General features: G+C 40.1%; 1 protein-coding gene across 4 annotated transcripts in view; it reads right to left on the bottom strand.

Annotated features, from left to right (window-relative positions):
- Positions 1 to 27,619, bottom strand: part of LOC134531911 (transmembrane protein 198) — a 329,748-nt gene that overhangs the window by 142,746 nt on the left and 159,383 nt on the right. The window lies entirely within an intron of this gene.

Below are 27,619 nucleotides of genomic sequence, written 5' to 3'. Positions count from 1 at the left end.
ACAAAAACTCATTTCATGTTTCTTGGCTGTCAAAATCGTAACAAATTTGAGAATTTTGAAATGCCAGGTCAAATTAATTAATATTTTATGAAAGAAATTCAAACCATTTCTTGAAGTAGTCAGTGGAATTGCAGTTAAACCAAAAAACTTTCAGTTCTGCAATAAATTAAATTCTCCTTATTTGTACAACCCAAAAACGTTAAAAATGTAACTTTGGCAGCTAATTATGCAAAAAGTATGCGCTGTAAGTAGGTGTATTTGGTTCATATGGGGACAGGGGAGGGGGGAGGGGGATTCGGGGATTCGAGGCGGCCATCTTGGATGACGTCACTTCCAGCGGCCATCTTGGATGACGTCACTTCCGGCGGCCATCTTGGATTACTTCACTTCCGGCGGCCATCTTAGATTGCGTCACTTCCGGCGGCCATCTTAGATTGCGTCCCTTCCTGCGACCATCTTGGATTACGTCACTTCCGGCGACCATCTTGGATTACATCAAGTCCGGTGGCCATTTTGTTTTCTACAACATTCCTCTATTTTGAGTTTCGTCCGCCATCTTGAAAATCTTTATTTATTATCCGATTTTAATGAAAACAAATTTAAATTTTAAAAAATTAAATAATCAAAATTTTAAAATAAAATTAAAAAAATATTATTTAATAAAATTTTAATTAAAAACCTACGTATCGAACACCCCACTCCTCTAAATTACAAGTACATCATCTAGCACCCCCACCCCTCTGTTACAATGGCATCGTCATCGAACACCCCACTCATTCATGTTACAATTTTTCGTTACATCCACCATCTTGGAAAATCATAATTATTAACTTAGAAAATCAGGGAAAAAAATATATACCATCGTTGTCTGCTGGAGGGACCATCTTATTTAGTGGAGACTGCCATCTTGATTTCATCTGATGGATGTCGTCATCGGCTGTAGGTTTATATAGTATGTTAGTGTATGTAAGGTCGAGTTACAATTCTCTACCAACATTGTTATGAACCTTATAGACCAAAATCCACAGAATCCAAAAAATCCACAAAATCCACAGTCATTTTGTTGTTGTAACCGACAGTTTTTTCTTAAAGTCTTATCACTTATAGGTTTTAACTAAAATATATGTTATCAATACTATCGTTGTGGATGCGTTAGTTAAAGTAATGATAATTTAAAAAAACATTTATTACTCCATCTTAGCTGGCCAAAAAAATTTCAGAGTCCTAACTCACAAGTAATAATCTCTTCTCATGTTTGCGTACACGTGTTTTAAAGCTGCATGGAAGCAGATATTTTTAATGTCTGCGTTCAATTTCACTTTTATAAACAAGTTCATGTTTGCGTACATGTGTTTAAAAGCTGCATGGAAGCAGATATTTTTAATGTCTGCGTTCAATTTCACTTTTATAAACAAGTTCATGTTTGCGTACTCGTGTTTTAAAGCTGCACGGAAGCAGATATTTGTAATGTCTGCGTTCAATTTCACTTTTATAAACAAGTTCATGTTTGCGTACTCGTGTTTTAAAAGCTGCATGGAAGCAGATATTTTAATGTTTGTGTATAATTACATTTCACCATTCTGTAAGACATTTATAAGTATCAGTACCTCGTGGGATATAGGTTCTATATTAAAAATAATAAACAATATGTAGGTAAAATTGTATTTATTAAATTAAGAACATATTTTACACAACAAAAATGGAGCAAAAACAAAAACTACACATAAAAAAACTGAAACTTTACAACAAAAATGGAAACTATAAATCAAAAACATAAACTGTACAGCAAAAACAGATAAACTATACAACAAATGGAAACAACTACCAAACTGCCAAACTATTTAAATCAAAAACTATTTACAGAAAAAAAATTATTCGCCGCCTCCAACATATCCGTGGGGTACTGTGTGGATACCATCTTCGCAGATCAGCCGTTTGTCGTCCTCCCACGTTATGGCCAGCTTATTGCTGTACTCAGTATAGAGTATGTGCTGATGGGAGCGAATTGCTCTAACGCCTGCCCTCATTGTGTGCTGGTCTTGCAGGGCTTCCAGGTAGTCATCGAATGTTATGTGGTTTTTGACCACACATCGCTGGATGCCCTTGGCCTTTTTCTCGCTCTTACCACCACACCTGTAGGCGTAGAGTTTGGCCCGTAGGCTTACAAACTCCTCCATCACTTCTCCCCCACATTCATCTTTGAATTTACCGACAACTTTCTTGTTGATGGGGGAGAAGCATGGGTGGTCGGAAGGGTAGCAGCTGGTGTCGAATTTAGCCATCAGTGTAGGGTCGGCTTTGAGGTCTGAGTAAAAGTCTGTTGTCTGGATCTCATACACAAAACTGTCTGTATCCATATACATCAGGTGAATATTGTCATGGTAACGGGGTTTCATGGTATTGTAGTGGAAGTCGTACATGAGAGTCTTTGAAAGATCTAGTACGGCCAGTCCGGCATAGATCGGCTTGTCGAAAATGATGGTCTCGTGATTAAGGTGGACTAGAGACAAATTCGGTTCGTACATTGTACGGTCCTTGAAGGACGGACGACACACCAACTTCTTGAACCTCTTCTCAGAGCACACCAACTCCATTTTGAGCCTCCGCCTTTTATTTTCCATCAGTTTACCAAATGTCGAGTTCACAGCGAGCTTAAAGAACTCCTTCTCGAACTCGTTGGCTGCTGCTTTCCGCTTGTTGGTATTCAGCCGAATATAGGGCTCCAACCATGCCGACTGATCAAACTGCAGGACTCGATGTATCTTAGTCACTCTCAGCCCATGAGATACCGCTTGCTGGAGGTTTTTGTAGTGGACAATGTAGTGCTCTTTATTTTCAAGTGTTGTCATCAACTTTGATTGATTTGAGCCGGGCGGACACTGATTTATGGGGAGAAATGGCAGGTCTTTATGACTTTCATGGAGCTCGGGAGGGTACTCCACATCACACTCAATAATGTAGCCTGTAGGAGAATCATCTGGGACAGACACGACATCAATTGATGTGTCTGCCCATTGGAAATGCCGAATTGGAAGCGGCAGAGACATCGCCCACCCGTACAAATTATTTGCATCAATGTACTCCAGGAATGTGGATGGCTTGGATGCATCATATGTCTCAGGTATGTAGGAGTTATTGGCTACGCAATGACGTTTAATGCTTTGCGCTACTCCCCCCCTAATACCAGCCTCCACAAACATGTACATATCATAATCGGTAAGAAGCTCTAGCTGTACGCCTGTGGTTCGAAGCATCGCATCGAAAGCGAACCCTGGACAAGAAACATAGTGAGACGGATCTAGGCTGTATGTCTCCAAACATATGGAACGGAAATTCTCGAATACATCCGCCAAAATCAGGACATCTGTCTTTAGATACAAGTCAGCGTACTCCCCCAAAGTAGCACACTGAAACTTGTCCCAGACTTTCACTGCATGAGCGTACTCCATCTCTGAAATCATGGAATCAGTCAGACTATTGTAGAAATCATCGATGGATGGAAGACGAGTATCATCTAGTCGAGCAAAAGAATCCACAAAATCATACGGGAAGACACCCTTGCGGGTAACCAACTCCAACTCATCAGGCGCGAAAAACTCAGTAGTACTTATAAACTTGTCTGCAGGCAAGAACTCAGCGAGCGAAGCAAGACCCCGACTCATAAAACGGAACGTATCGACAAACTGAATGCTGAACTTATCATGTAACTTCTTGGAAAAAGTTATCAGCTTCTCCTCTGAATTCGGAATGATGAAGATGTCTTTACTATCATACCCCAACTTCCTGATAATGAAGTTCTGATCGTATGCCAGGTTGTGGAAGAACACAATCAACTTTTTCGGTCTGCGCCTGAGAAGGTTGCAGTCATTACATGCAGGCCCAATAAATTCGCAGGTGAAGTGATTGTGGTCACGAACTTTCTTTACAGTTCCTCCGAACTTTCCTCCACAGTAGCAACAACACCTTGCTTGCAGAAAAGCAGTGTTTTGTGCATGTGTGAGCGGAGTCATAGGAACAGACGTAGAAAATATTTTCTGTACGTCATGTCTAATCTCCACAATGCGGGATATGAACTTATCCTCTGCGTCACAACCGCGATACAATTCAGGCTCTGATGGAAGTGCTGAAGTGAGGTGTGCAGGAATGATGGTATTATCAGCTTTCACGTAAATACAGTAGCTGTATGCTTTATGCCTTTTGGTACTGCAGCATGTATGACTCATCAGTATTCGGGTGACATGTATGGATTTTCTCTAGAATAGCTTCAAAGTCGCAATATACCACGATGGGCATCTTATCACTGTGATGGAAGTTTTTGAACTTCAGAACAGGTGGCTGGCCGTTTTGATCGGGCGATGGCATCTCCATCCTAACAGCAGCATGCTGTTTGCAGAGCTCACGGTGTTTTTCCAAACACTGAAGACCAGTGAGCCCGCTAACCCTACCCCGATCATCGTAATGCTTGAAGCATCTTTTACAAACATGAATAGCATCATGATGTGTAGTGATTTGGGACCGAACCAGAGCAGAAAAATTAGTGATGTAGGTGAAATGGGATGAATCGTCATTGACCAAGAGCAGAAGATCGAAATGATGTTCTTTTTCTTCAGGAGCGACTCGTGCAGGAACAACATTCAGATTCTCGTCGATACTGTAGATGTTGATGGAGACTCCGGGGTTCTGTTTTTCAAACAGTGGTATTTGCTTGATTGGAGTAGGGAAGTCAGTGTTGTTGAAGTTGAACTTCCCCTCCAAGTCATGGTAGCGCTGGTTGACACGTTCAGGATGCTCACCTTCCACGTACTTCACAAGAATCGACCACTTAAAGCACATGTGGTCTTCGAGGTTTTGCGGATTTATCACTGCGTATTTGTCTTTGATGGAAGTAGGTAATTCGATGTAGGAGCTGGCACGGAGTGGATCGAGCTTGTTGATTCTCAACTGTAGTCGCTTAACGGCCGACAAAGTCCATCCGGACCCCTTACCCATGTAGTCTTCCTCCTCCTTGCAGATCTTAGAGATGGACTCGGTAACTGCCTCCTCCACCTCATGAACTGCGAAGAGGGGGACATTCATGGTTTTGAAGGCCCTCTTGTCTTCACAGGCATCTACGGGTTTTTTGTAGGCGCACTCGAGCACGATATTGAATTTGAGAGGTCCGTTCTCTTCAATCTCCTCCACAAGTTGGTTGATTATTTTGTTCTTGATGAAGTCCAGGTACGTACAAATATCCTTGGCAGAACTTGACGTATTTTCTGCCACGTACGTCTTCAAGTTACCCTTGAAACCCACTTCGGCGGTGATGAAGCCGTGGGTATTGGCCAAACCAGTCCCGGTCACCACCTTTGTTCGGCTGGTCGAAGGCTTGGGCGTAACTGCAGGCTTAACTGCTACCATCCTCTGCTTCTTTGTTGGAGGCGGAGCAGGCCCCTTGCATACCTTGATGTGGGCTTTTAACTTATCAGCCCTGGCGAACTCCTTAGCACAGTTGTCGCAGGTATGTGATATGCGGTTTGGGTTAAGACCGCAAGCCGACTTCTCATGGCGTCTTGCAAAATCAGCACGGGCGAAAGCCTTGTAGCAGAAGCTACACCGCATGCCTGATGTCGTAGCGACAGCTCCAGCACATGATGCAAGGTGCTGCTGCATCTTATCGCTGCGTGCGACCATCTTTCCACATAGGTGGCACTGTTGGTGGTCACGATGCTGGTTCTCAGCACACTGACGCTCGTGCCGGTAGCGGTTGTGGCCTGCCGTGAATGTAGCAGAGCAGAAACGGCATTTCTGAACGGTAGACGCCATCATCACGACACTCGGTAGACTGGTCTCAACGTACGGAACACACAACGGTAGCTCGACACACGGAGAACTATAACAAAAGAATTAAGAATACAATGTAGCTAGATGTTAACACGAAAAAGTTGCAAACATAACCTCAAAACTCTATCCCTCAAGCTTATTAACCTAAACTGATAGCAATGTAACTAAATAAAAAAGTTACAAACATAACCTTAAAGCTCTAGCACTCAAGCTTACTAACCTAAACTACTAGTAATGTTACTAAATAAAAAAAGTTGCAAACATAACCTCAAAGCTATTCCTTCATGTACAATCCTAAAAATGGTAGAATATTTAAAGTACCTACTCATAAAAGTTAAAGCTGAAAAAGTATTCAATGTTAACTCAAAATGATTGATTACATAACCTCAAAACTACACTAATGCACAACTCAAAAATGCTAGAATATTTAAAGTACTGTTAAAAGTTTAAGCTAAACAATTCCTGGTTACCCATACATAAGTGTACAGAGAAAAAACTAGCTATCAGATAACCTACGAAAAAGCTGAGAAACATAAAAATATTAACGAAACATGTAGCATACCTCAGAAAACGATGAAGTGGAGCTGCAGAAGATGATGTATCGGTGGCGGTAGGAATCGTGGTAGCAGCGAAACTCACACACGAACAAGCTCACTCAAACTCCAAGAACACAATGAAGCTTCGACAGTTAATCCTGGCCTTTTATAGCCTCGGACCTGCCTGTTCTTGGAAAAACATTAGGAACAGAGTATTTCTGTTGTATCCGCCAATAGGAATGTAGTACATGGAAGTACCATTGTCTTCGGAAAAACCCAGCATGACTCATGTGCATGTCGTAGCAGGTCTGTGAGTGGTGGTGGTAGAAATGTAACCTGACAGCCAAACATGGGAAACCACACTCGGGTAAAACTACGAATGACCTAGGTGATTAGAGATTAGGGCGCGAGGCACTGCCTGCATCGTGACTCATCACTCAGGAATGTCATCTCACAGTGTCCAGGGGACCCAAACAATAGACTTGACCGTGCATGTCACAACTGGTACATTAGTCCGCGACTTTGTGGCGCCATGAGGCGCTCATGAATGTCTGAGCCTGCCACCAACTGCTCGTCAAAGTGTCATCACGAAGCACTCGAGCTGCAGTCATGACGCGCATGCTACAACAGGCCCGTTAGTCACCGACTTCGTGGCGCCAATCTGACACTCGGGTAGACAGGTAGCTAAATGGTAATACTAGTAATGCAAGGAAATAAAAAAAATCGGGTATGTTTAATACATTTATTAAAAGTAAGAACACATTACAAAACTAAAACATTAACAATTTATTCTACATTTATTATGACCAACATTCGTTTATAAATTTTTAGCATTTCATTGCGAACAATCAGTTGAACATCCACAGAATGACACATTTTGCTGATGTTCCAGGAACAAACCCTTTTCACAAACATTTAAGGAGACTTACCTTAAGCTTTCTTTTCATTGGTCAAATAAAACATCTCCCTCTCTTCCCCTTTTACAATGATGCTGCTTCACCATTACGCTAAAATTCTGTAAGACCAAAAAAAAAAATATACTTCCCTTAAACCTTACGGTAGAAATTTCATCCTAGGATGCTGTTACTGCATCTAGAAATTAAAAATTATATTATCTCATACAGGTTTTATTTACATGTTAGGCTTAACCATCCTACCACACACACACACACACACATGCGTGCGCATGCGTGCACTGAGATGAAATACATACTTGCCCAAATAATGTACTTTTATTTACAAAGGCAACATATTAAAACACATAATATTTAAATTTTGTGTAGATTGGATGGTACCAGAAACCATACTACAAAACGAGCGGACAACACTTGATTCTTTACTATGATTGGGCTGACGGATTGCCTCTGGAATGCCCTTGTTACCTTCAACGACTCAGAATTAATACTTTTATCCATCAAAAAACAGCAACAGTTTAACTAAGCAAACATACACCCCACACCCCTCAAAAAATTGTTATTACACAAGGCATTATTTACATGGTAGGAGACCGCACATACGAAGTGCGAAGCTTCAGGTTAGAAATATTGATTAAAATAACTACTAAAGATGCTAATTTGTTTATGAAAAAATTGCACATGAAATACAGACACTTGCTTATTTACACACACATACATACATACATACATACATACATACACCCTGCATGGCTTCAGAAGTAAGTACGATATTTTGAAAACCACTCAAGACTTACATCTGTTTATGAAAAGGAGCTAAATATTAAAAAAAATTCAAAGTTAATTTTAGAGATGAAATATCATGTGCAAGTCCTTGCATGCGAGAAGATTTTATTACGCAATTATCTTCATTTTCCCCAAACCATAGGTCTGATGTCTGGATACCACACAAATCCCACACCTAACATATGCAATACGAGATGACTGCACGCCAGTCCAAGCCCCTGCGCTTAGAGACGAATCTGCACTAGAAGCGTTAGCAAGCATTGCAATTATCTCGCTTCACTAATGCAGATTCACCTCTGACTAGGTAGACCTCCTGAAACAGTAAACATAGGACGGTGAAACACATTAAAATAATGCATTTCAAAATAATTGAATAATATAAAACACTGCATATTTCACGAAAATCACCACGCAATTGACAGCCCTTTCAGTCACAATTCTGCGAATGCTATCACAGAATGCTAGATTTAGAAAGAAAGGATCATTCATTCCTTCATTATGGAACAAAGTAATACATCCACACACTTCGTTCTTAGACTCGTGCCACCTCCTTGACAGAGAGAAAAGATTGTACACATAAAATAGTATATATTTCATTTCCAGCGATGAAGCTGTACTAATATCACATTGACAAGCTTAGATGATCTAGGGAGAGATAAAGTAAATATATTAACAAAAAAAGTCGACTAAAATTCATTTACAAACAAAATACTTAACATTCCTTCGATTACATATTTTTCTCAATTTAATAAATGAGAGAACACAAACATTTGCTTAAATCACTATTTATCAATTTTAAACTCTCTTGTACATCAGGAAAAAATATATTGTATCATTCATTATTAGTTGTAATGTAAAAAATGCAAAACAGTTTCTTTGTGGGATGTGGAATGCTCACTCACGATCGAAAAAAAGAGGGGCTTCGCTGTAACTCAAGGGGAGGGGGGAAAACCATCTTGAAAGTTGAAGTTTCTCATATATTTGGATGTATAGTAATCAAGTAAGTAATAACATTTGGTGGTATAATATCCGTCTGATTAAAGTTTATTTGCTAACATGAATTCACAAATTAAACGAATCTCTGAGTACATTTGCTTATCTTTTTAAAAAAAAAAATGCACAGATTGATTGTTTTATCATGAATAACCAGGAGCACACTAAAAAAACAAACGAAATTCTCGCCAATAATAACCAACAGCACACAAACAATAAAAAAAAACCATGTGTCAGTAATAACATGCAGCATGCGGAGAAAATCACCAAAATATTGTCAAGAATAACCATCAGTACATGTAGAATACCAATAAAGTCTTGACATGAAAAAGGCTGAAGTGCACGGAGAAAATCATCAAATTCTCGTCAGGTAAAAAAAGCAGAAGCACATGAAAAAAAACCAACAATATTATAACACAGTAATGTTGAAGCACACGTAGAAATCTATCGAAATTTCATGTGAAAAAATAGGAGCACTCAGAGAAAACTATCAGGGAGAAGATTAAAAACTCATAAATTATCAATTTTTTTAAAAAAGTTCAATTTAAATCCTGCCCAAACTCTCATGTTGCTTAAGCAAAGAGTAAACAAGTCAGCTTGTGAACTCTTTGCTTAAGCAACATGAGAGTTCTAGCACAAGTCAACTTGTGAACTCTTTGCTTAAGCAACATGAGAGTTCTGGCACAATTCGGCTTGTGAACTCTTTGCTTAAGCAACATGAGAGTTTGGGCAGGATTTAAATTGAACTTTTTTAAAAAAATTGATAATTTATGAGTTTTTAATCTTCTCCCTGATAGTTTTCTCTGAGTGCTCCTATTTTTTCACATGAAATTTCGATAGATTTCTACGTGTGCTTCAACATTACTGTGTTATAATATTGTTGGTTTTTTTTCATGTGCTTCTGCTTTTTTTACCTGACGAGAATTTGATGATTTTCTCCGTGCACTTCAGCCTTTTTCATGTCAAGACTTTATTGGTATTCTACATGTACTGATAGTTATTCTTGACAATATTTTGGTGATTTTCTCCGCATGCTGCATGTTATTACTGACACATGGTTTTTTTTTATTGTTTGTGTGCTGTTGGTTATTATTGGCGAGAATTTCGTTTGTTTTTTTAGTGTGCTCCTGGTTATTCATGATAAAACAATCAATCTGTGCATTTTTTTTTAAAAAAGATAAGCAAATGTACTCAGAGATTCGTTTAATTTGTGAATTCATGTTAGCAAATAAACTTTAATCAGACGGATATTATACCACCAAATGTTATTACTTACTTGATTACTATACATCCAAATATATGAGAAACTTCAACTTTCAAGATGGTTTCCCCCCCTCCCCTTGAGTTACAGCGAAGCCCCTCTTTTTTTCGATCGTGAGTGAGCATTCCACATCCCACAAAGAAACTGTTTTGCATTTTTTACATTACAACTAATAATGAATGATACAATATATTTTTTCCTGATGTACAAGAGAGTTTAAAATTGATAAATAGTGATTTAAGCAAATGTTTGTGTTCTCTCATTTATTAAATTGAGAAAAATATGTAATCGAAGGAATGTTAAGTATTTTGTTTGTAAATGAATTTTAGTCGACTTTTTTTGTTAATATATTTACTTTATCTCTCCCTAGATCATCTAAGCTTGTCAATGTGATATTAGTACAGCTTCATCGCTGGAAATGAAATATATACTATTTTATGTGTACAATCTTTTCTCTCTGTCAAGGAGGTGGCACGAGTCTAAGAACGAAGTGTGTGGATGTATTACTTTGTTCCATAATGAAGGAATGAATGATCCTTTCTTTCTAAATCTAGCATTCTGTGATAGCATTCGCAGAATTGTGACTGAAAGGGCTGTCAATTGCGTGGTGATTTTCGTGAAATATGCAGTGTTTTATATTATTCAATTATTTTGAAATGCATTATTTTAATGTGTTTCACCGTCCTATGTTTACTGTTTCAGGAGGTCTACCTAGTCAGAGGTGAATCTGCATTAGTGAAGCGAGATAATTGCAATGCTTGCTAACGCTTCTAGTGCAGATTCGTCTCTAAGCGCAGGGGCTTGGACTGGCGTGCAGTCATCTCGTATTGCATATGTTAGGTGTGGGATTTGTGTGGTATCCAGACATCAGACCTATGGTTTGGGGAAAATGAAGATAATTGCGTAATAAAATCTTCTCGCATGCAAGGACTTGCACATGATATTTCATCTCTAAAATTAACTTTGAATTTTTTTTAATATTTAGCTCCTTTTCATAAACAGATGTAAGTCTTGAGTGGTTTTCAAAATATCGTACTTACTTCTGAAGCCATGCAGGGTGTATGTATGTATGTATGTATGTATGTATGTGTGTGTAAATAAGCAAGTGTCTGTATTTCATGTGCAATTTTTTCATAAACAAATTAGCATCTTTAGTAGTTATTTTAATCAATATTTCTAACCTGAAGCTTCGCACTTCGTATGTGCGGTCTCCTACCATGTAAATAATGCCTTGTGTAATAACAATTTTTTGAGGGGTGTGGGGTGTATGTTTGCTTAGTTAAACTGTTGCTGTTTTTTGATGGATAAAAGTATTAATTCTGAGTCGTTGAAGGTAACAAGGGCATTCCAGAGGCAATCCGTCAGCCCAATCATAGTAAAGAATCAAGTGTTGTCCGCTCGTTTTGTAGTATGGTTTCTGGTACCATCCAATCTACACAAAATTTAAGTATTATGTGTTTTAATATGTTGCCTTTGTAAATTAAAGTACATTATTTGGGCAAGTATGTATTTCATCTCAGTGCACGCATGCGCACGCATGTGTGTGTGTGTGTGTGTGTGTGGTAGGATGGTTAAGCCTAACATGTAAATAAAACCTGTATGAGATAATATAATTTTTAATTTCTAGATGCAGTAACAGCATCCTAGGATGAAATTTCTACCGTAAGGTTTAAGGGAAGTATATTTTTTTTTTGGTCTTACAGAATTTTAGCGTAATGGTGAAGCAGCATCATTGTAAAAGGGGAAGAGAGGGAGATGTTTTATTTGACCAATGAAAAGAAAGCTTAAGGTAAGTCTCCTTAAATGTTTGTGAAAAGGGTTTGTTCCTGGAACATCAGCAAAATGTGTCATTCTGTGGATGTTCAACTGATTGTTCGCAATGAAATGCTAAAAATTTATAAACGAATGTTGGTCATAATAAATGTAGAATAAATTGTTAATGTTTTAGTTTTGTAATGTGTTCTTACTTTTAATAAATGTATTAAACATACCCGATTTTTTTTATTTCCTTGCATTACTAGTATTACCATTTAGCTACCTGTCTACCCGAGTGTCAGATTGGCGCCACGAAGTCGGTGACTAACGGGCCTGTTGTAGCATGCGCGTCATGACTGCAGCTCGAGTGCTTCGTGATGACACTTTGACGAGCAGTTGGTGGCAGGCTCAGACATTCATGAGCGCCTCATGGCGCCACAAAGTCGCGGACTAATGTACCAGTTGTGACATGCACGGTCAAGTCTATTGTTTGGGTCCCCTGGACACTGTGAGATGACATTCCTGAGTGATGAGTCACGATGCAGGCAGTGCCTCGCGCCCTAATCTCTAATCACCTAGGTCATTCGTAGTTTTACCCGAGTGTGGTTTCCCATGTTTGGCTGTCAGGTTACATTTCTACCACCACCACTCACAGACCTGCTACGACATGCACATGAGTCATGCTGGGTTTTTCCGAAGACAATGGTACTTCCATGTACTACATTCCTATTGGCGGATACAACAGAAATACTCTGTTCCTAATGTTTTTCCAAGAACAGGCAGGTCCGAGGCTATAAAAGGCCAGGATTAACTGTCGAAGCTTCATTGTGTTCTTGGAGTTTGAGTGAGCTTGTTCGTGTGTGAGTTTCGCTGCTACCACGATTCCTACCGCCACCGATACATCATCTTCTGCAGCTCCACTTCATCGTTTTCTGAGGTATGCTACATGTTTCGTTAATATTTTTATGTTTCTCAGCTTTTTCGTAGGTTATCTGATAGCTAGTTTTTTCTCTGTACACTTATGTATGGGTAACCAGGAATTGTTTAGCTTAAACTTTTAACAGTACTTTAAATATTCTAGCATTTTTGAGTTGTGCATTAGTGTAGTTTTGAGGTTATGTAATCAATCATTTTGAGTTAACATTGAATACTTTTTCAGCTTTAACTTTTATGAGTAGGTACTTTAAATATTCTACCATTTTTAGGATTGTACATGAAGGAATAGCTTTGAGGTTATGTTTGCAACTTTTTTTATTTAGTAACATTACTAGTAGTTTAGGTTAGTAAGCTTGAGTGCTAGAGCTTTAAGGTTATGTTTGTAACTTTTTTATTTAGTTACATTGCTATCAGTTTAGGTTAATAAGCTTGAGGGATAGAGTTTTGAGGTTATGTTTGCAACTTTTTCGTGTTAACATCTAGCTACATTGTATTCTTAATTCTTTTGTTATAGTTCTCCGTGCGTCGAGCTACCGTTGTGTGTTCCGTACGTTGAGACCAGTCTACCGAGTGTCGTGATGATGGCGTCTACCGTTCAGAAATGCCGTTTCTGCTCTGCTACATTCACGGCAGGCCACAACCGCTACCGGCACGAGCGTCAGTGTGCTGAGAACCAGCATCGTGACCACCAACAGTGCCACCTATGTGGAAAGATGGTCGCACGCAGCGATAAGATGCAGCAGCACCTTGCATCATGTGCTGGAGCTGTCGCTACGACATCAGGCATGCGGTGTAGCTTCTGCTACAAGGCCTTCGCCCGTGCTGATTTTGCAAGACGCCATGAGAAGTCGGCTTGCGGTCTTAACCCAAACCGCATATCACATACCTGCGACAACTGTGCTAAGGAGTTCGCCAGGGCTGATAAGTTAAAAGCCCACATCAAGGTATGCAAGGGGCCTGCTCCGCCTCCAACAAAGAAGCAGAGGATGGTAGCAGTTAAGCCTGCAGTTACGCCCAAGCCTTCGACCAGCCGAACAAAGGTGGTGACCGGGACGGGTTTGGCCAATACCCACGGCTTCATCACCGCCGAAGTGGGTTTCAAGGGTAACTTGAAGACGTACGTGGCAGAAAATACGTCAAGTTCTGCCAAGGATATTTGTACGTACCTGGACTCCATCAAGAACAAAATAATCAACCAACTTGTGGAGGAGATTGAAGAGAACGGACCTCTCAAATTCAATATCGTGCTCGAGTGCGCCTACAAAAAACCCGTAGATGCCTGTGAAGACAAGAGGGCCTTCAAAACCATGAATGTCCCCCTCTACGCAGTTCATGAGGTGGAGGAGGCAGTTACCGAGTCCATCTCTAAGATCTGCAAGGAGGAGGAAGACTACATGGGTAAGGGGTCCGGATGGACTTTGTCGGCCGTTAAGCGACTACAGTTGAGAATCAACAAGCTCGATCCACTCCGTGCCAGCTCCTACATCGAATTACCTACTTCCATCAAAGACAAATACGCAGTGATAAATCCGCAAAACCTCGAAGACCACATGTGCTTTAAGTGGTCGATTCTTGTGAAGTACGTGGAAGGTGAGCATCCTGAACGTGTCAACCAGCGCTACCATGACTTGGAGGGGAAGTTCAACTTCAACAACACTGACTTCCCTACTCCAATCAAGCAAATACCACTGTTTGAAAAACAGAACCCCGGAGTCTCCATCAACATCTACAGTATCGACGAGAATCTGAATGTTGTTCCTGCACGAGTCGCTCCTGAAGAAAAAGAACATCATTTCGATCTTCTGCTCTTGGTCAATGACGATTCATCCCATTTCACCTACATCACTAATTTTTCTGCTCTGGTTCGGTCCCAAATCACTACACATCATGATGCTATTCATGTTTGTAAAAGATGCTTCAAGCATTACGATGATCGGGGTAGGGTTAGCGGGCTCACTGGTCTTCAGTGTTTGGAAAAACACCGTGAGCTCTGCAAACAGCATGCTGCTGTTAGGATGGAGATGCCATCGCCCGATCAAAACGGCCAGCCACCTGTTCTGAAGTTCAAAAACTTCCATCACAGTGATAAGATGCCCATCGTGGTATATTGCGACTTTGAAGCTATTCTAGAGAAAATCCATACATGTCACCCGAATACTGATGAGTCATACATGCTGCAGTACCAAAAGCATAAAGCATACAGCTACTGTATTTACGTGAAAGCTGATAATACCATCATTCCTGCACACCTCACTTCAGCACTTCCATCAGAGCCTGAATTGTATCGCGGTTGTGACGCAGAGGATAAGTTCATATCCCGCATTGTGGAGATTGGACATGACGTACAGAAAATATTTTCTACGTCTGTTCCTATGACTCCGCTCACACATGCACAAAACACTGCTTTTCTGCAAGCAAGGTGTTGTTGCTACTGTGGAGGAAAGTTCGGAGGAACTGTAAAGAAAGTTCGTGACCACAATCACTTCACCGGCGAATTTATTGGGCCTGCATGTAATGACTGCAACCTTCTCAGGCGCAGACCGAAAAAGTTGATTGTGTTCTTCCACAACCTGGCATACGATCAGAACTTCATTATCAGGAAGTTGGGGTATGATAGTAAAGACATCTTCATCATTCCGAATTCAGAGGAGAAGCTGATAACTTTTTCCAAGAAGTTACATGATAAGTTCAGCATTCAGTTTGTCGATACGTTCCGTTTTATGAGTCGGGGTCTTGCTTCGCTCGCTGAGTTCTTGCCTGCAGACAAGTTTATAAGTACTACTGAGTTTTTCGCGCCTGATGAGTTGGAGTTGGTTACCCGCAAGGGTGTCTTCCCGTATGATTTTGTGGATTCTTTTGCTCGACTAGATGATACTCGTCTTCCATCCATCGATGATTTCTACAATAGTCTGACTGATTCCATGATTTCAGAGATGGAGTACGCTCATGCAGTGAAAGTCTGGGACAAGTTTCAGTGTGCTACTTTGGGGGAGTACGCTGACTTGTATCTAAAGACAGATGTCCTGATTTTGGCGGATGTATTCGAGAATTTCCGTTCCATATGTTTGGAGACATACAGCCTAGATCCGTCTCACTATGTTTCTTGTCCAGGGTTCGCTTTCGATGCGATGCTTCGAACCACAGGCGTACAGATAGAGCTTCTTACCGATTATGATATGTACATGTTTGTGGAGGCTGGTATTAGGGGGGGAGTAGCGCAAAGCATTAAACGTCATTGCGTAGCCAATAACTCCTACATACCTGAGACATATGATGCATCCAAGCCATCCACATTCCTGGAGTACATTGATGCAAATAATTTGTACGGGTGGGCGATGTCTCTGCCGCTTCCAATTCGGCATTTCCAATGGGCAGACACATCAATTGATGTCGTGTCTGTCCCAGATGATTCTCCTACAGGCTACATTATTGAGTGTGATGTGGAGTACCCTCCCGAGCTCCATGAAAGTCATAAAGACCTGCCATTTCTCCCCATAAATCAGTGTCCGCCCGGCTCAAATCAATCAAAGTTGATGACAACACTTGAAAATAAAGAGCACTACATTGTCCACTACAAAAACCTCCAGCAAGCGGTATCTCATGGGCTGAGAGTGACTAAGATACATCGAGTCCTGCAGTTTGAGCAGTCGGCATGGTTGGAGCCCTATATTCGGCTGAATACCAACAAGCGGAAAGCAGCAGCCAACGAGTTCGAGAAGGAGTTCTTTAAGCTCGCTGTGAACTCGACATTTGGTAAACTGATGGAAAATAAAAGGCGGAGGCTCAAAATGGAGTTGGTGTGCTCTGAGAAGAGGTTCAAGAAGTTGGTGTGTCGTCCGTCCTTCAAGGACCGTACAATGTACGAACCGAATTTGTCTCTAGTCCACCTTAATCACGAGACCATCATTTTCGACAAGCCGATCTATGCCGGACTGGCCGTACTAGATCTTTCAAAGACTCTCATGTACGACTTCCACTACAATACCATGAAACCCCGTTACCATGACAATATTCACCTGATGTATATGGATACAGACAGTTTTGTGTATGAGATCCAGACAACAGACTTTTACTCAGACCTCAAAGCCGACCCTACACTGATGGCTAAATTCGACACCAGCTGCTACCCTTCCGACCACCCATGCTTCTCCCCCATCAACAAGAAAGTTGTCGGTAAATTCAAAGATGAATGTGGGGGAGAAGTGATGGAGGAGTTTGTAAGCCTACGGGCCAAACTCTACGCCTACAGGTGTGGTGGTAAGAGCGAGAAAAAGGCCAAGGGCATCCAGCGATGTGTGGTCAAAAACCACATAACATTCGATGACTACCTGGAAGCCCTGCAAGACCAGCACACAATGAGGGCAGGCGTTAGAGCAATTCGCTCCCATCAGCACATACTCTATACTGAGTACAGCAATAAGCTGGCCATAACGTGGGAGGACGACAAACGGCTGATCTGCGAAGATGGTATCCACACAGTACCCCACGGATATGTTGGAGGCGGCGAATAATTTTTTTTCTGTAAATAGTTTTTGATTTAAATAGTTTGGCAGTTTGGTAGTTGTTTCCATTTGTTGTATAGTTTATCTGTTTTTGCTGTACAGTTTATGTTTTTGATTTATAGTTTCCATTTTTGTTGTAAAGTTTCAGTTTTTTTATGTGTAGTTTTTGTTTTTGCTCCATTTTTGTTGTGTAAAATATGTTCTTAATTTAATAAATACAATTTTACCTACATATTGTTTATTATTTTTAATATAGAACCTATATCCCACGAGGTACTGATACTTATAAATGTCTTACAGAATGGTGAAATGTAATTATACACAAACATTAAAATATCTGCTTCCATGCAGCTTTTAAAACACGAGTACGCAAACATGAACTTGTTTATAAAAGTGAAATTGAACGCAGACATTACAAATATCTGCTTCCGTGCAGCTTTAAAACACGAGTACGCAAACATGAACTTGTTTATAAAAGTGAAATTGAACGCAGACATTAAAAATATCTGCTTCCATGCAGCTTTTAAACACATGTACGCAAACATGAACTTGTTTATAAAAGTGAAATTGAACGCAGACATTAAAAATATCTGCTTCCATGCAGCTTTAAAACACGTGTACGCAAACATGAGAAGAGATTATTACTTGTGAGTTAGGACTCTGAAATTTTTTTGGCCAGCTAAGATGGAGTAATAAATGTTTTTTTAAATTATCATTACTTTAACTAACGCATCCACAACGATAGTATTGATAACATATATTTTAGTTAAAACCTATAAGTGATAAGACTTTAAGAAAAAACTGTCGGTTACAACAACAAAATGACTGTGGATTTTGTGGATTTTTTGGATTCTGTGGATTTTGGTCTATAAGGTTCATAACAATGTTGGTAGAGAATTGTAACTCGACCTTACATACACTAACATACTTTATAAACCTACAGCCGATGACGACATCCATCAGATGAAATCAAGATGGCAGTCTCCACTAAATAAGATGGTCCCTCCAGCAGACAACGATGGTATATATTTTTTTCCCTGATTTTCTAAGTTAATAATTATGATTTTCCAAGATGGTGGATGTAACGAAAAATTGTAACATGAATGAGTGGGGTGTTCGATGACGATGCCATTGTAACAGAGGGGTGGGGGTGCTAGATGATGTAATTGTAATTTAGAGGAGTGGGGTGTTCGATACGTAGGTTTTTAATTAAAATTTTATTAAATAATATTTTTTTAATTTTATTTTAAAATTTTGATTATTTAATTTTTTAAAATTTAAATTTGTTTTCATTAAAATCGGATAATAAATAAAGATTTTCAAGATGGCGGACGAAACTCAAAATAGAGGAATGTTGTAGAAAACAAAATGGCCACCGGACTTGATGTAATCCAAGATGGTCGCCGGAAGTGACGTAATCCAAGATGGTCGCAGGAAGGGACGCAATCTAAGATGGCCGCCGGAAGTGACGCAATCTAAGATGGCCGCCGGAAGTGAAGTAATCCAAGATGGCCGCCGGAAGTGACGTCATCCAAGATGGCCGCTGGAAGTGACGTCATCCAAGATGGCCGCCTCGAATCCCCGAATCCCCCTCCCCCCTCCCCTGTCCCCATATGAACCAAATACACCTACTGCTGTATATATTTTTCATTTTGATGAAAGTTAAACAATTGAAAAAGTCTACAAGTTTATCTTAAATTACTATAAATATAAAATCTTGACCTGAAATGGGAGGCACCCCCTTAACACATCGACGGTTCAAGATGAAAACAAAAAGGATGAAGTGACTTAAGGATCTATCCCACACGCAGTTAGTTCATTCCACTGTCATCACTATCATTAAATAGATCTTCTGTGAATCAACACCAATAGCTTTCTCGGGTTTTGTTGCTGGACCACAAATTTCCTCGCCAGATATTTACTAAAACTTATTTCCGAGCTGTGAAAGGTCACGTGAGTAATTATATTTATGAACATGCGTGAATTTTTACCGCTGATAGAGACTATTCAGTACATGTCTTTTAGGATAATTTGAGGTGGAGCATAAAATTAAATAGAGCTATTGTGATAAATTTAGAGGTAAAACACTAATAATACCAACACTAATAACACTAACAATAATAATATACTAATAATACACTAATAATACCAACACTGTGTGAAAGACAGAGCCTTAAGAGGGATTAGGCCTCGCCATTTTGATACCGCTATAAATAAATAAAGCTTCCGTGCTACATTTTTTTAGTTTGTCATTACATACATTACAGGACTTGTTGAAGTCATCACTTGCGAACTGGAGCGATTGTAATGAAAGTTGTAGTCACCCGCGCTTACAGACTAGAGCCCGTTAGTAAATATGCGGTTGCAACAAGGTGCCGAAGGTCTGGGAGATGTTATGTATACCTTGACATGCCAAAAATTGGAATCACAGTACAAAATTATAATTATAGCAAAAAAATTATGGAAAAAAATCCAAGACGGCGGGTCCTAATTCCCCCCCCCCCCCCAACTCTTAAGTGCTACATCAGTACTAAAACAGCTGAAATGTGGTACGAAACCACCTCACCCCCCAATTCCTGGGAGAGCACACGTGCAGCTCAATAATAAGATACGTTTCCAAACAGCTGAATTCCCAACCCCTTTTTTCCAGGACACTCCCCCCCCCCCCCAACCCAAACCGTCTTCACAATACCAAGTGTTATTTTTTTCTTGCCGCATAACGCATTAAGGTCAATGGCGGACTACGGGGTGGGGAGGGGGTTAAGGAATGTGCGAGAGACGGCAAGGCGAGGGTGAAATAAAGCGGTAAGCTAGTGATGACTTGCCGGAGGAGTTCGGGCCCCCTCCCCCCCCTAGACCCTTATCCCGCTGACGTCAGCGGGGCTAGCCCCTCCCTCGATTCTCCGCCACGCTCCAGTTCGTCTGTGAGGAACGGCCATGCCTTGTGCGGTGTGTCTGGCGTTATCTTGAGCCGCGAGGGTGTGGAAGATACGAGGGAAAACCACGATCGCTGCCAAGTATTTATTTGTCAAAAAAAATTGGTTGTCTGTAAAGTCGGTTTGCGGACGATAGTTTAACGTGACAACGTCATAACAAAACATTGATGAAACGATTGCATACTTTATGAATAAAATTGAATCATTTTTATTTTAATAATAAAAGAATAAATACTTGAAATTATACTAGCAATCAGATTTTTAAAATGCAAGAATAATTAACCTTTATTGCCGAAATTGTTGTTGTAATAAGCAATGAAAACTACATTAACTTTTCACTTCACTTTAGAAACAGTCGAGTGGAAGAGAGATAGATGCGGCGCAAGCGTACAATGAGCGTAACGGGACACAGCGTAACGGAACAATGTGCGCAACGGGACACTTTTTCGTGCGTGCAGCCGGCGTTCATTGATTTATTAGACGCAGTCACGTCAAAAAAAATTATAACAAGGGACTAGAAAATTCAGCGGTTTCAATGACTACCACGTTGATAACGGGAAAAAAAAATTGTTTTTGGACCAAAACTACAGTTAGTATAGGGACGACAATAAGAAAGCTTAGTTGGAAGTATGTTTGCTCAGCAGAACATGGAACTGTTATCGCATTGGTTGATTCTGTTACTGATACCTAAGATTTAGCTACTTATTCCTTGTAAACCTATTGAAGAATGATTCTTTCCTCATTTCTCTGATCATTTATTTTTTCTGAGTCCGAAACTGACTCTACTGTTTTCTGCACACTCAGCGAAATGTCATCCGTTAATTTTAACACCTGATTAAAACGAGAAGTATACTAAATTATTGTGCGCCTAAAAAATAGTTTTTTTTTTGTTTATGATTTAAAATAAACTCATAAAACAATTACGAGTAATTATTTTAAATTGTTTAGTTACATATTTATGTCTTTTTTTAATGGTTATTGATAAAAAAAAAGTAAGACTAATAAAGTTATACTTCAATCCTAGCATGAAAAAAGAGCAGGTACTCATTTGGTGTACAGTTTTGTATGTGCCATTGGTCGTAAAACTCCTAATTTTTTGGATATCATTCGCAAATCACTAACGATTTGGTTCTACAAAAATACTAAGAATCTGAGATTTTCAGGATTTGAGAAAACATAATTTGTATTTATTTATGAATGATATCCTAAAAACTCAGAGTTTTGAGACAAAGGCGACATGCAAACAGTTAATTCAAAACAGCGTGACATGCGATTACTTGCTCTCAATTCAACACAGGACTGAAACATAAATTGGCCTTTAAAAGTTTTCAAAACCACTAAATAGCAACTATTAGTGACAAATTCATTTATAAACGATCATATAGGGAATACATTATTTGCGAAATACTCTGGTATTTCTGCATTAAGGTATGAGCTAGCAATTTTTTTTTTGTAACTGGCGCCCATCTGCAAGAGAAGCCATTTTCCCCATTTGACCGGGCCATTCAGGACGGGGTTGCTTCCGCACTGGATGGTTGTGATTGGTGTGCGGACAGCAGACTTGTACTTGAAATAAACCCAGCTAACCACGAAACACAGACAATACAACAAAATCTTAACATACAGTTGGTCTCACATACGTGCAAGTATTTAATATAATGGATGACCTTTACAGCCGTTGCCCTCTTGGATTTCGCCATTTTGGATTATGACATAACATCAGCCATTTTGTCTTCAAGAACTTTACGCTATCTTGGATGATGTATTGCCCCGCCATATTGTTTTCTTCTTCTGGTGGTTGCCAGCTTTGATTCTAACGTCACAGCCGCCACTTTTTTTTTCTGCTGGAGGTTGCCATCTTGGTTGACATAATGTTCACCGTGTATTTTTCCGCTGTTCGTTCCTAGAGTGCGCCAAAGTCACTGTCTCGTGCACATAAGGTCGATGTTCCACTACTTATGTTATAATCCTTATAGACATAAAAAAAATTTGTTTTTATACAAAATACAAATAAATATTTTTCGCAAAAAAATACGCAGGCCATAACAATCAAGTATAGTTAAGTATTTGATTAAATTTAAATCAGGCACGCCATATCACGACGACGCCCCGACTCCGTGCCTGGACTCTTCTTGCAGATTCATGAGACGCGAGATGACGTCTTCTTGCGCCGGGGGGCGTCCAATCAGGCTTAACGACCGTCGCACAGAGGGCTCGGGCGCCGCGTGGCAGGTTTAATTAAGTCCTGGGACGAACACACGAGAATTCTCCCGGCTTCTCTTATTACTCCACGATTTGTTATTCTTTATTTGAAGAAAAAAAAGTTTCTCTTCCTATGAAAAAAAAAAAAAAAGCTTTACGTTCACACCTCGTCGTTAAGGTTGTTTGAAGAACCCTAATTAGTTGCTTCTTAATGTGATGACGCAGGTGGTTCGAAGGGGAAGGTTCAACAACACGTGATCTCAGTTTTATTTCGTTCCTGTCAGCAAACCGTCACAGTTAGCGAAGTGAAGGCTTTACATTCTTCACCCTCGATGTTCTCGCACGACGCGGACTCCTAGCCAATGTGGAGTGGCCTATCATTTTTGTATGCTCTCTTTAGTAGCTCGTGTATTTTATGCACAGTAAGGTACATAAATGAAAAGAATTAATCAGTATACAGAACACAAACAAATCTGGAAACTGCGAGATGCAAAGAGAGCTAAACAATTAGTGGTGGAGTACGATGGAGTTATACCACTCACCAAAATATTTTCAAGATGCACGGGATCTTTGTGGCAGTGACCGCTAAAGGCCCTGCTATACTGTCAAATTTTCGCTTCAAACACGTCCCAAATATGTTCTGTCAAATATTTATTTTCATAAATTATGTTAGGTATTTCTTTATGCCATCATTGACCCTCACTGTCCAAATGAAAGAGGAAGATTTCTTAAAAAAAATAATAATAAAATAAACACTCTTATATCCGGTTTGAGCAGGATACGTCCATGCAGACAGCACTGTCCAAACTGTTTCCGCAGGGGATTCCAAGCTGCCCTGTTGAATTCGAACAGAAGTAAAAGAAATTACGTCTGATAAAGTATTTGTCTTTTTTTTCTCAACGCGATTCACATCGTCAGCTCAGGTAACTGCTGCACTCCGTCGCCTGAGCAAATACACCAGAGACTTATACCGGACAGCTCCAAGAAATTTGTGTGAAAACCTTGCGCTGTTGTCACGTCAGTCCGATAGATGGCAAACGGTACGCCCAGTATGAACAATGTACCTGTTAAATACATATAGTACCAACATTATGGCAAAAAAAATAACTTTCTCTTCTCTTGTAAAAACCTTTTTTTTTAAATCATAGTACAGATTTATGAGAGACATAAACCTCCAGTTCTTAAATTTTTAAAAATTAAATTAATAATGTTTGTCACCAGATAATATTATATGTAATTTGACACTATATATATAAAATATGTTTGTAGTTACACCTCTTGCCGCTATGTTTTTTTTTTTCAGTCTCGCCTGTGCAGGGCCGGATTTAGAGGTCTGGAGGCCTCGGGGCAACAGAGGAGCGGAGGCTCCCTGGCCCCAAATTATTTTCCAAATAAAATGAACAATTTTTTTTTTCAATCGAGTTTTCCAATAAATAATTTATTGTGGAATCAAGTAGATTCTCTTCGTATTTAAAAAAAAAACATACATAAATATAATCGGAGACAAGAATCATATGAAATAATTGTGGGGGCCCTCCGTTTGTGGAGGCCCCGGGGCTTTCGCCCAGGTTGCCCTCCCCTAAATCCGGCCCTGCGCCTGTGTTGTTAGTATAGAGCTGTCCGGTATTGGTCTGTAGTGTATTTGGCCTGAGAGTGCACGCGGGGTCGCGGTTCGATGCCCGGACCCGGCGGAACAAGCTGCACTCACGTGGTTTCACGTGCTGGACCCGGCGGTAACCACTCCCGTCGAGGGCTGGAACACCGCCGACACGAGCTTCATAGTCACATGGATATGGATAAGCCATTCCACCGCGACACGGAGGTGATTTCGGGAAGAGGTACCTACAGTGAGAGGCTGAGCCAACCAATCCCAGCTAATTGCCTCCCCCCCCCCCCGACCCCCTAAACACATTAAGCTAACCTGTGACTGACTCAAAGGAAACCCTATCCTAAAGCTACGGCAACACACATAGCGCTATATGCTCGCTATGTTCGCGATGTTCGCTATGCGAGTAAAATACAGCCAGCTGCATCTCAGTTGTCACTGGCCACACCAAACAACTGTGTTCGCTATGTTGGCGACGTCGACTGTTGTTTGGTTTTCGGCTTTTTTTTTTTTTTTTTTTTTTTAGTCGCTGACTTCGCGCATGCGCGGATAAACAAAACAAAAAAACATCGTCAAACCGACGGAAAAATTAATTAATACATTCGAAAATATCCATGATTATGGAATAAGTCGATGGAAGAAAATAGAAGGCAGGATATGCAGGACAATGAATGGGATTTTATTCCAAGGGAATGCCATAAAACCGAGTTGAATTCATCCTGAAATAATCCATGAGTTTGGTTTTTTTTGCCTCACGAGCATCTACTTCATCAAATGATGACATTTTTTTTTTTCAAATTATTTTGTATTTATATTAAATTCACGAATCCATTTCTTTTTTACGTTTACATGCTGTCAGAGTCGGCAGAATACAATCAACGTCGGAATCATCACTGGAATCAATGGGCATTCGTCTCTCCGACACCGCGAACCAGACTATCCTGTCTGGCCGCCTGGCGCAGCGAACATAGCGAGTATCGCGAACATAGCAAACATCGGGGGAAAAAAAAATAGCGAAGTTTTCCTTGTGGTCTCGGCTCAAGAGTGTCACACGGCGCTTATCCAAGTCTACCACATCTCTAGAACCCCTCGGGAAACCCAGAGCACCTATGATATGACCGAAGCGCGACCAGCAACTTTATAGCCTACCTGTTTACCAGGCTGGAGCCGGAGCTGTATACAGAAAAAACTAGTTGCCAAGAAATAGTTTGGAATACTACAATAAAGCTACTGCAAAGTTTTAGAACACATGACTATGGTTATTTTGCATATATTAAATAAGTTTTTGGAAACAATACTGACTATTTCTTACGAAAATAGGAGCACTATGATGTTTCATTCACTACAAGTTTTTTTTTTAAACCATGGAAAATATTATCAAATATTCAATAATTGGACTTTATTTCGTTTTATTGTGCTTATTAATGTGCGCAGTTAATACTACGAAGCTATTCAGGTGAACTGTTTGCAAATAACTTCAACTATTGGAGGTACTGGGACAACACAAAGCATAAATGCCCGCGTAAGAATCCGAATCCAGTATTACTACGATCACTATTTTGGAGTGATATAGGTGTTTTCACGTAAATGTACAAATTAAAAAATATATGTGTAATTTCACATGCATATTTCTGTTACACTCAAAAAATTAATAAATATAGTGTGCTCTAAGCAATCAGAGCCACCATCCGGCAGACAGACCACGAGTCCAGCAACTTCTGTGACTGTAGGATAGTTTGCTTCGGTGTTGTCTGAACAACCAATAGGTGTTACCTCATAGCGAATAAAAGTCTCGCGAGTATGTACACGATTATGATCACTTGAGTGCCAGTTTACAGCTCGCAAATAATGTTTAGTACACACTGGTGACTAAGTTTCTGACGAAACATTAAAAAAAAAGAGAGATATCGAGTTGGATTTAGATAGAAAGCCCTTAAAATAAAAGTAAATAAAAACATTAGTATGGGACCAAGCCTTAAGCTCTCGAGATCAAGATTTGGAAAATTAAAAAAAAAAAACTCCAACATTAAAATTCGCGTTCACAAAGGAGGAGTTGTAACTGACATATCATATATTTGAAACACTTCTCGGGTTGTTAGCTGTCAGAAAATACAAATAAAAAATATATATTCTAAATCCATTACTGTCAGTAGTAATTCGGTATTAGCACCAGAGATCTAAGCATCTTTATAATTCCACTCCATACGATACCCCGATGGCGGCGTATTTTCTTCGAGAGACGTAAAAAAAAATATTGTGAACATTGGTTTCACCTTTGCCCCGAAAGGGCACTCGACGAGTAAGGTAGCGGAGAGGATGGGGTTAAAATAAAAAGCACCTGCTCCTCGGGTCTACCTGCTTCCACGAGCAACCCTTAAAGCAGGTTCGCCCTCTCACCCGGATCGTAAAGAAAAATGTCCCCGCCCCCCTCATTTTGGCGATACAGGGTCCCTTCCTTCCCCCCGGATAGAGAGTTCACACCTTCTCCCCTAATTGCCTAATTAATTAAATCAACGACCGGCTGCAGTAATGGAGCGCCCTGCTATTAACAGGCGCGCTCAGAGACTTTACGAGGCATGCTGGGAGAATCTGGGACACCTCCTCCCCCTCCCCCCCAACAACTTCCCCCCCCCCCCCGGAGGGGACCCCAGGCGACATGAAGTGAGGGTGAGCTGGGGTTAGTTGGATGATAAGGGGGGAGGGGGCGGCATCTCTGCTAGAGGGTGCTTCCACAAAGCTTTCCTTTCCCAGGCACTCGCTACGTGAAGAGTGCAAAACTACAGAAGAGACTCATTAAATATTCAAAACCTGCTTCTTTACACGGATTTTTTTTAAACAATATCACTGCCTCTTTTTTTTCTTTTCAATTTAATTTATTCCTTGCTGCTGTACCTGATAGCTAGAACTTGCATGAAGACAAAAATTTCGTGAGGTTACTAGAAAAAATTTTTTTTGGCAACTCCCAGAAACAGGTGCAAGTATACGAGACCAAAATTGAACATGCGAAATTTTAAACATCCACAAGAATCGTGCTTAGAACTTACTGATTTTTTCTGGACTCGATAACCATTCTCTTCGGCGTGTTACAAAAAAAAAAAAAACACCAGATTTCAGAAAATGGACCTCTCAACTTTTTCCAATAACCTCACTCGATGTGTAAGTTGGGCCAAAAATGATTATCTTTAATGCCAAGCCGTTAATAGGGTTATTTAATTTTATTTGAGATAAACTTTTTTTTTGGAGGAATGTGCTAATAAACACTACCTTCAGAACTCAAATATCATTGTATTTGCAGTCTGCTAAAGTCGCTGATAACATGTTTACCGTTTTAATTTGATCTTGTAGGCATACTGCGGACGAGATTCGGCAATA

Source organism: Bacillus rossius, chromosome 5 (genome assembly GCF_032445375.1).
Source record: "Bacillus rossius redtenbacheri isolate Brsri chromosome 5, Brsri_v3, whole genome shotgun sequence".
NCBI lineage: Eukaryota > Metazoa > Arthropoda > Insecta > Phasmatodea > Bacillidae > Bacillus > Bacillus rossius.
The sequence above is the reverse complement of the archived record's forward strand: the minus strand, read 5'-3'. Positions and strand labels throughout refer to the sequence as shown.